The sequence below is a fragment of the Cherax quadricarinatus genome, chromosome 1, assembly GCF_038502225.1.
Source record: "Cherax quadricarinatus isolate ZL_2023a chromosome 1, ASM3850222v1, whole genome shotgun sequence".
Lineage (NCBI taxonomy): Eukaryota > Metazoa > Arthropoda > Malacostraca > Decapoda > Parastacidae > Cherax > Cherax quadricarinatus.
The window spans coordinates 23,741,525-23,752,839 of record NC_091292.1 but is presented as its reverse complement, the minus strand read 5'-3'; positions in this window follow the sequence as shown (position 1 = coordinate 23,752,839).

Sequence of the window (11,315 nt, the reverse complement as noted above, 5' to 3'; positions counted from 1 at the left end):
CACAGCTGCCTTATAAAAAGTATCAAAAGTGTCACTTATGACTCAAATAAATAATGTCGTAATTATAATACTCAATAACTTGATATATTGAAAGGAAACCTGGCCTCAGACTCAAAAAAATAGTGATTGGAATAAGTGAGTAGAACTATACCAACATTGTGGTGTGTAATGTGCTAAACCATGTCAGTGGAAGGATGGTAAAAACGTCACTTACTTAGCATGCTGGAATGTCAAAGAGATTTTAATCAAGTCGCCTTGAAGGTTGTGAGTTGGGTAGTATATGAAAGATTCAGATTAGCTCACACAGATTACTGTTCCTTATCCAGCATGTATGAGCCAGTGGACCACTACTGTTCCTTATCCAGCATGTATGAGCCAGTGGACCACTACTGTTCCTTATCCAGCATGTATGAGCCAGTGGACCACTACTGTTCCTTATCCAGCATGTATGAACCAGTGGACCACTGCTGTTCCTTATCCAGCTTGCATGAACCAGTGGACCACTACTGTCTCTTACCCAGCATGCATGAACCAGTGGACCACTACTGTCCATTATCCAGTATGCATGAACCAGTGGACCACTACTGTACCTTACCCAGCATGTATGAACCAGTGGACCACTACTGTCCCTTATCCAGCTTGTATGAACCAGTGGACCACTACTGTCTCTTACCCAGCATGCATTAACCAGTGGACCACTACTGTCTCTTACCCAGCATGCATGAACCAGTGGATCACTACTGCATGAACCAGTGGACCACTACTGCATGAACCAGTGGACCACTACTGCATGAACCAGTGGATCACTACTGCATGAACCAGTGGATCACTACTACATGAACCAGTGGACCACTACTGCATGAACCAGTGGATCATTACTGCATGAACCAGTGGACCACTACTGCATGAACCAGTGGACCACTACTGCATGAACCAGTGGATCACTACTGCATGAACCAGTGGACCACTACTGCATGAACCAGTGGACCACTACTACATAAGTCAATCTCACGAAACTAACTCAAGATCTGCTGTGCTAATTATCAATAACTTTTACTAACAACTTACCATTAAAGGGCCTTCACTCCTAGACACCGTAGTTAACTTTTTTGGGATGCAAATTGCTTTCAGCATACAAAAAACGTAAGGAAAGAGGCATGCATTAGAAATACGTTTCGCTCAGAATAAATTTTTTTCAAGCGCTACGCCGTGCAAAATGTTGTTCCACCAATAGTGTACTATTTTGCACCGTGACTCAAGCTCACCATCAACTCTCCTCTTATTCATCCCTCTGAATTACGGAATGCCCCAGTCAGCCCAAATGACGAACTGCTGACTTTTGGTTTCCAGTAGCTTAGTAATCCGTGGGGGTTAGATACTGATATAACCCGATTTTAAGTTTAAGTCACCAGGGACAGTAATCCGTGGGGGGGGGGGTCAGATATGGGTATAACCCGGATTGGAAAGTACGAGATATCGCAAGTATTTTCGGTCTAACATGGATCTTGCTGGTGATGCCGACAACGTTACATTCTATACAGAACTTGGTCTAGCCATAACTTGATCAGGTTCTGTATAGAACTCTAAGCCAGCTAACTCTGCAGACTGGATTTACTTACAATATACTCAATGTAGTGTGTAGTTCAATTCTCATGCATTCACAAGTTGGGAAATGGTGGAAGAATGTACTAAATACTCGAGAAAGAGGGACGAAAGCACATATTAGTCACGTAAGAGGAAAGAAGAAACTGGTCCGTTAAGGAAAAAGAGAGAGGAAATTTAGTTAGTTAGTTAGTTAAAGATTAGCCGGTATTCTCCCGGCCCGGGCCTTGTCCAAGTGGTGGCCCGGCCTTGGCTCCCTCTTTAGGGAGTGTCTGAGACCTAAGTCTCCCATGGGAGGAGGCACAAGTACCTCCTCATCTTTGGGACCAACTGTCCCCAGGCCTAGCCACAAGCTAGGCCTCTCTGGTCTGCCATCCCCACCCCAAGGGGGCTAATGGGAATGACAGTCTTATGAGCTAAAGGCTCGGGCTCAGGCACCTACCCTACCCTAGAAGGGTTAGGCATGGTGTCGATGTCCAGAGAGGAAACGAACTGAGTTAAGGAAGAACGAAGACGAAAAGTCATTTGAATCCGATACGTAGAATGTATTTAGGAATTATTTTCTTGCTCTGTTATTATTATTATTATTTTATTATTATTATTATTATTATTATTATTATTATTATTATTATTATTAGTAGTAGTAGTAGTAGTAGTAGTAGTAGTAGTAGTAACAGTAGTAGTAGCAGCAGCAGTAGTAGCAGCAGAAGTAGTACCAGCAGTAGTGCTAGCAGTGGCAGCAGCAGCAGCACCAGCAGCAGCAGTAGTAGTAGTAGTAGTAGTGGTAGTGGTAGTAGTAGTAGTAGTAGTAGTAGTAGTAGTAGTAGTTGTTGTTGTTGTTATTGTTGTTGTATTAGTGATTGCTGTTGCTGCTGTTGTAGTAGTAGTAGTAGCAGAAGCTGTAGCAATAGTAGTAGCAGTTGTAGTAGTAGCAGTGGTAGTAATAGTAGTAGCAGCTGTAGTAGTAGACGTAGTAACAATAGTAGTAGCAGTTGTAGTAGCAGTAGAAGTAGTAGAAGTAGCTGGAGTAGTAGTAGTAATAGTCGTATTTTTATTGCTCTTGTTACTATATTCATGATGAAGCCGTAAACCCGTAGAGGTGACGCAGCTTCTGAGAGTGTGAGGACGGACGCCTGGAAGCAGAGGATCGGTGACACTCCTTCATCAACAACACTTCATGAGCATCAAAGAACCTCCCTTAAAGATGTGCTTTCTTATAAACACATCGCTACCTAGACACCACGTAAAACACCCGTCGCCAGCAGTGACAAACAAGAATGAGGCACCAAGAGGAACTCCTATCACCAGCAGTATCACCACGCAAGAATGACTTGTTTTACTGACGATAGGCAATAATAATCATTCTTTTTGAGGATAAAATCAAAGAGAATTTTTTAAAAGGAGTGATATTGCGGTCCAGCAACATGAAAGGTAAAAAATATCAGTGCCAAGACCCACTGGGCAGCAGTGATAGCAGAAAAGAGAAGGCTGGTATATTGGCTTGAAACGTAGTATTGTAGTTAATGCTGTCAAATAATAACGCTTAACGCGTTTAACAACGTATACTATTACAGGTTTACAGGATGAGACTCGTACACAACGGGTGGTTAACAACATGGTTAACGTACACAACGATGGGTTAACGGGACACACGTACACAACGATGGTTAGTGATGCTACACACAGGTTACCAAACGTCAATAAAAAGTAATTTAATACATCTTGTGATTCAGCTGGTTGTTGTAGTTGTTGTTAAGTGACGAGCTTTTTTCAGTCATCGACGACTTGGTGACCCAGTGAAGCTTAACACTGAGCGAAACGTGTTGTCCGGCACCACACCACGTCTTTCCCGGCACATCTGCTAGTCCCGCCACTCTGTGACTAAGTTAGGTGTTATTAATATTTATCTTAGCATCATGCGTGTATAATGCTCGTCAGCACATCGAATTTATGAATGAAGACGGCAGGACATCAGTGCAACTAGAGCACGGACACAGCCAGAGCACGGACACAGCCAGAGCATGGACACAGCCAGAGCACGGACACAGCCAGAGCATGGACATAGCCAGAGCACGGACACAGCCAGAGCATGGACACAGCCAGAGCACGGACACAGCCAGAGCATGGACATAGCCAGAGCACGGACACAGCCAGAGCATGGACACAGCCAGAGCACGGACACAGCCAGAGCACGGACACAGCCAGAGCACGGACACAGCCAGAGCACGGACACAGCCAGAGCACGGACACAGCCAGAGCTCGGACACAGCCAGAGCACGGACACAGCCAGAGCACGGACACAGCCAGAGCACGGACAGAGCCAGAGCACGGACACATCCAGAGCACGGACACATCCAGAGCACGGACACAGCCAGAGCACGGACATAGCCAGAGCACGGACACAGCCAGAGCACGGACACAGCCAGAGCACGGACACAGCCAGAGCACGGACACAGCCAGAGCACGGACATAGCCAGAGCACGGACCCATCCAGAGCACGGACACATCCAGAGCACGGACACAGCCAGAGCATGGACAGAGCCAGAGCATGGACACAGCCAGAGCATGGGCATAGCCAGAGCACGGACAGCCAGAGCACGGACACAGCCAGAGCACGGACACAGCCAGAGCACTGACACAGGTAGAGCACGGACACAGCCAGAGCACGGACACAGCCAGAGCATGGACACAGCCAGAGCACGGACACAGCCAGAGCACGGACACAGCCAGAGCACGGACACAGCCAGAGCACGGACACAGCCAGAGCATGGACACAGCCAGAGCACGGACACAGCCAGAGCACTGACACAGCTAGAGCACGGACACAGCCAGAGCACGGACACAGCCAGAGCACGGACACAGCCAGAGCACGGACACAGCCAGAGCACTGACATAGCCAGAGCACGGACACAGACAGAGCACGGATACAGCCAGAGCATGGACACAACCAGAGCACGGATACAGCCAGAGCACGGACACAGGCAGAGCACGGACACAGCCAGAGCACGGACACAGCCAGAGCACGGACACAGCCAGAGCACGGACACAGCCAGAGCACGGACACAGCCAGAGCACTGACATAGCCAGAGCACTGACATAGCCAGAGCACTGACATAGCCAGAGCACGGACACAGCCAGAGCACGGACACAGCCAGAGCACGGACACAGCCAGAGCACGGACACAGCCAGAGCACGGACACAGCCAGAGCACGGACACAGCCAGAGCACGGACACAGCCAGAGCACGGACACAGCCAGAGCACGGACACAGCCAGAGCACGGACACAGCCAGAGCACGGACACAGCCAGAGCACGGACATAGAGCACGAACACAACCAGAGCACGGACACAGCCAGAGCACTGACATAGCCAGAGCACTGACACAGCCAGAGCACGGACATAGCCAGAGCACGGACACAGCCAGAGCACGGACATAGTCAGAACACGGACACAACCAGAGCACGGACACAGCCAGAGCACGGACACAGCCAGAGCACAGATACAGCCAGAGCACGGACACAACCAGAGCACGGACACAGCCAGAGCGCTGACATAGCCAGAGCGCGGACACAGCCAGAGCGCTGACATAGCCAGAGCACGGACACAGCCAGAGCACTGACATAGCCAGAGCACTGACATAGCCAGAGCACGGACACAGCCAGAGCACGGACACAGCCAGAGCACGGACACAGCCAGAGCACGGACACAGCCAGAGCACGGACATAGCCAGAGCACGGACACAGCCAGAGCACGGACACAGCCAGAGCACGGACACAGCCAGAGCACGGACACAGATAGAGCACGGACACAGCCAGAGCACGGACAAAGCCAGAGCACGTACACAGCCAGAGCACTGACAGCCAGAGCACTGACATTGCCAGAGCACGGACACAGCCAGAGCGCGGACACAGCCAGAGCACGGACACAGCCAGAGCGCTGACATAGCCAGAGCGCGGACACAGCCAGAGCATTGACACAGCCAGAGCATTGACATAGCCAGAGCACGGACACAGCCAGAGCACGGACACAGCCAGAGCACGGATACAGCCAGAGAATGAACACAGCCAGAGAACGAATACGGCCAGAACACGGACTCAGCCAGAGTACGAACATAACTAGAGCACGAACACAGCCAGATCACAGACACAACCAGAGAACGAACACAACCCAAGCACGGACATAGCCACAGTTGTTTTCCTTCATACCGATATTGCAAACAGACAAGAGCACTATCCCAGCGTACCAAACTTGAAACCTCTTTCGCTGATGTCCAGACAGCTTCACGGTATACACCGAGAAAAAAAACCCAAGAAACCGCAAAATAATAACAAACTAAAACAAACTCGTTCCTTATCGGTGGAAAAACTTTATATATATATATATATATATATATATATATATATATATATATATATATATATATATATATATATATATATATATATATATATATATATATATATATATATATATATATATATATATAAATATATATATACATATATATATATATATATATATATATATATAAATATATATATATACATATATATATATATATATATATATATATATATATATATATATATATATATTTATATATATATATATATTTATATATATATATATATATATATATATATATATATATATATATATATATATAAATATACATATATATGAGGCGACTAAAATGCCGGGAGCAATGGGCTAGTAACCCCTTCTCCTGTATACAATTACTAAAAAAGAGAAGAAGAAAAACTTTATAAAACTGGGTTGCTTAAATGTGCGTGGATGTAGTGCGGATGACAAGAAACAGATGATTGCTGATGTTATGAATGAAAAGAAGTTGGATGTCCTGGCCCTAAGCGAAACAAAGCTGAAGGGGGTAGGAGAGTTTCAGTGGGGGGAAATAAATGGGATTAAATCTGGAGTATCTGAGAGAGTTAGAGCAAAGGAAGGGGTAGCAGTAATGTTAAATGATCAGTTATGGAAGGAGAAAAGAGAATATGAATGTGTAAATTCAAGAATTATGTGGATTAAAGTAAAGGTTGGATGCGAGAAGTGGGTCATAATAAGCGTGTATGCACCTGGAGAAGAGAGGAATGCAGAGGAGAGAGAGAGATTTTGGGAGATGTTAAGTGAATGTATAGGAGCCTTTGAACCAAGTGAGAGAGTAATTGTGGTAGGGGACTTGAATGCTAAAGTAGGAGAAACTTTTAGAGAGGGTGTGGTAGGTAAGTTTGGGGTGCCAGGTGTAAATGATAATGGGATCCCTTTGATTGAACTTTGTATAGAAAGGGGTTTAGTTATAGGTAATACATATTTTAAGAAAAAGAGGATAAATAAGTATACACGATATGATGTAGGGCGAAATGACAGTAGTTTGTTGGATTATGTATTGGTAGATAAAAGACTGTTGAGTAGACTTCAGGATGTACATGTTTATAGAGGGGCCACAGATATATCAGATCACTTTCTAGTTGTAGCTACACTGAGAGTAAAAGGTAGATGGGATACAAGGAGAATAGAAGCATCAGGGAAGAGAGAGGTGAAGGTTTATAAACTAAAAGAGGAGGCAGTTAGGGTAAGATATAAACAGCTATTGGAGGATAGATGGGCTAATGAGAGCATAGGCAATGGGGTCGAAGAGGTATGGGGTAGGTTTAAAAATGTAGTGTTAGAGTGTTCAGCAGAAGTTTGTGGTTACAGGAAAGTGGGTGCAGGAGGGAAGAGGAGCGATTGGTGGAATGGTGATGTAAAGAGAGTAGTAAGGGAGAAAAAGTTAGCATATGAGAAGTTTTTACAAAGTAGAAGTGATGCAAGGAGGGAAGAGTATATGGAGAAAAAGAGAGAAGTTAAGAGAGTGGTGAAGCAATGTAAAAAGAGAGCAAATGAGAGAGTGGGTGAGATGTTATCAACAAATTTTGTTGAAAATAAGAAAAAGTTTTGGAGTGAGATTAACAAGTTAAGAAAGCCTAGAGAACAAATGGATTTGTCAGTTAAAAATAGGAGAGGAGAGTTATTAAATGGAGAGTTAGAGGTTTTGGGAAGATGGAAGGAATATTTTGAGGAATTGTTAAATGTTGATGAAGATAGGGAAGCTGTGATTTCGTGTATAGGGCAAGGAGGAATAACATCTTGTAGGAGTGAGGAAGAGCCAGTTGTGAGTGTGGGGGAAGTTCGTGAGGCAGTAGGTAAAATGAAAGGGGGTAAGGCAGCCGGGATTGATGGGATAAAGATAGAAATGTTAAAAGCAGGTGGGGATATAGTTTTGGAGTGGTTGGTGCAATTATTTAATAAATGTATGGAAGAGGGTAAGGTACCTAGGGATTGGCAGAGAGCATGCATAGTTCCTTTGTATAAAGGCAAAGGGGATAAAAGAGAGTGCAAAAATTATAGGGGGATAAGTCTGTTGAGTGTACCTGGTAAAGTGTATGGTAGAGTTATAATTGAAAGAATTAAGAGTAAGACGGAGAATAGGATAGCAGATGAACAAGGAGGCTTTAGGAAAGGTAGGGGGTGTGTGGACCAGGTGTTTACAGTGAAACATATAAGTGAACAGTATTTAGATAAGGCTAAAGAGGTCTTTGTGGCATTTATGGATTTGGAAAAGGCGTATGACAGGGTGGATAGGGGGGCAATGTGGCAGATGTTGCAAGTGTATGGTGTAGGAGGTAGGTTACTGAAAGCAGTGAAGAGTTTTTACGAGGATAGTGAGGCTCAAGTTAGAATATGTAGTAAAGAGGGAAATTTTTTCCCAGTAAAAGTAGGCCTTAGACAAGGATGTGTGATGTCACCGTGGTTGTTTAATATATATATAGATGGGGTTGTAAGAGAAGTAAATGCGAGGGTCTTGGCAAGAGGCGTGGAGTTAAAAGATAAAGAATCACACACAAAGTGGGAGTTGTCACAGCTGCTCTTTGCTGATGACACTGTGCTCTTGGGAGATTCTGAAGAGAAGTTGCAGAGATTGGTGGATGAATTTGGTAGGGTGTGCAAAAGAAGAAAATTAAAGGTGAATACAAGAAAGAGTAAGGTTATGAGGATAACAAAAAGATTAGGTGATGAAAGATTGAATATCAGATTGGAGGGAGAGAGTATGGAGGAGGTGAACGTATTCAGATATTTGGGAGTGGACGTGTCAGCGGATGGGTCTATGAAAGATGAGGTGAATCATAGAATTGATGAGGGAAAAAGAGTGAGTGGTGCACTTAGGAGTCTGTGGAGACAAAGAACTTTGTCCTTGGAGGCAAAGAGGGGAATGTATGAGAGTATAGTTTTACCAACGCTCTTATATGGGTGTGAAGCGTGGGTGATGAATGTTGCAGCGAGGAGAAGGCTGGAGGCAGTGGAGATGTCATGTCTGAGGGCAATGTGTGGTGTGAATATAATGCAGAGAATTCGTAGTTTGGAAGTTAGGAGGAGGTGCGGGATTACCAAAACTGTTGTCCAGAGGGCTGAGGAAGGGTTGTTGAGGTGGTTCGGACATGTAGAGAGAATGGAGCGAAACAGAATGACTTCAAGAGTGTATCAGTCTGTAGTGGAAGGAAGGCGGGGTAGGGGTCGGCCTAGGAAGGGTTGGAGGGAGGGGGTAAAGGAGGTTTTGTGTGCGAGGGGCTTGGACTTCCAGCAGGCATGCGTGAGCGTGTTTGATAGGATTGAATGGAGACAAATGGTTTTTAATACTTGACGTGCTGTTGGAGTGTGAGCAAAGTAACATTTATGAAGGGATTCAGGGAAACTGGCAGGCCGGACTTGAGTCCTGGAGATGGGAAGTACAGTGCCTGCATATATATAAATATATATATATATATTTATATATATATATTTATATAAATATATATATATATATATATATATATATATATATATATATATATATATATATATATAAATATATATATATATATATATATATATATATATATATATATATATATATATATATATATATATTTATATATATATGTATATATATATATATATATATATATATATATATATATATATATATATGTATATGGTTTCTTTTTCTGTCTCATAAACACGCTAGATAACAGGGATATCTTGCTACTCCTACTTACACTTTGGTCACACTTCACAGACACGCACATGCATATATATATACATACATCTAGGTTTTTCTCCTTTTTCTAAATAGCTCTTGTTCTTCTTTATTTCTTCTATTGTCCATGGGGAAGTGGAAAAGAATCTTTCCTCCGTAAGCCATGCGTGTCGTATGAGGCGACTAAAATGCCGGGAGCAATGGGCTAGTAACACCTTCTCCTGTAGACATTTACTAAAAAAGAGAAGAAGAAAAACTTTATAAAACTGGGATGCTTAAATGTGCGTGGATGTAGTGCGGATGACAAGAAACAGATGATTGCTGATGTTATGAATGAAAAGAAGTTGGATGTCCTGGCCCTAAGCGAAACAAAGCTGAAGGGGGTAGGAGAGTTTCAGTGGGAGGAAATAAATGGGATTAAATCTGGAGTATCTGAGAGAGTTAGAGCAAAGGAAGGGGTAGCAGTAATGTTAAATGATCAGTTATGGAAGGAGAAAAGAGAATATGAATGTGTAAATTCAAGAATTATGTGGATTAAAGTAATGGTTGGATGCGAGAAGTGGGTCATAATAAGCGTGTATGCACCTGGAGAAGAGAGGAATGCAGAGGAGAGAGAGAGATTTTGGGAGATGTTAAGTGAATGTATAGGAGCCTTTGAACCAAGTGAGAGAGTAATTGTGGTAGGGGACCTGAATGCTAAAGTAGGAGAAACTTTTAGAGAGGGTGTGGTAGGTAAGTTTGGGGTGCCAGGTGTAAATGATAATGGAAGCCCTTTGATTGAACTTTGTATAGAAAGGGGTTTAGTTATAGGTAATACATATTTTAAGAAAAAGAGGATAAATAAGTATACAAGATATGATGTAGGGCGAAATGACAGTAGTTTGTTGGATTATGTATTGGTAGATAAAAGACTGTTGAGTAGACTTCAGGATGTACATGTTTATAGAGGGGCCACAGATATATCAGATCACTTTCTAGTTGTAGCTACACTGAGAGTAAAAGGTAGATGGGATACAAGGAGAATAGAAACATCAGGGAAGAGAGAGGTGAAGGTTTATAAACTAAAAGAGGAGGCAGTTAGGGTAAGATATAAACAGCTATTGGAGGATAGATGGGCTAATGAGAGCATAGGCAATGGGGTCGAAGAGGTATGGGGTAGGTTTAAAAATGTAGTGTTAGAGTGTTCAGCAGAAGTTTGTGGTTACAGGAAAGTGGGTGCAGGAGGGAAGAGGAGCGATTGGTGGAATGATGATGTAAAGAGAGTAGTAAGGGAGAAAAAGTTAGCATATGAGACGTTTTTACAAAGTAGAAGTGATGCAAGGAGGGAAGAGTATATGGAGAAAAAGAGAGAGGTTAAGAGAGTGGTGAAGCAATGTAAAAAGAGAGCAAATGAGAGAGTGGGTGAGATGTTATCAACAAATTTTGTTGAAAATAAGAAAAAGTTTTGGAGTGAGATTAACAAGTTAAGAAAGCCTAGAGAACAAATGGATTTGTCAGTTAAAAATAGGAGAGGAGAGTTATTAAATGGAGAGTTAGAGGTATTGGGAAGATGGAGGGAATATTTTGAGGAATTGTTAAATGTTAATGAAGATAGGGAAGCTGTGATTTCGTGTATAGGGCAAGGAGGAATAACATCTTGTAGGAGT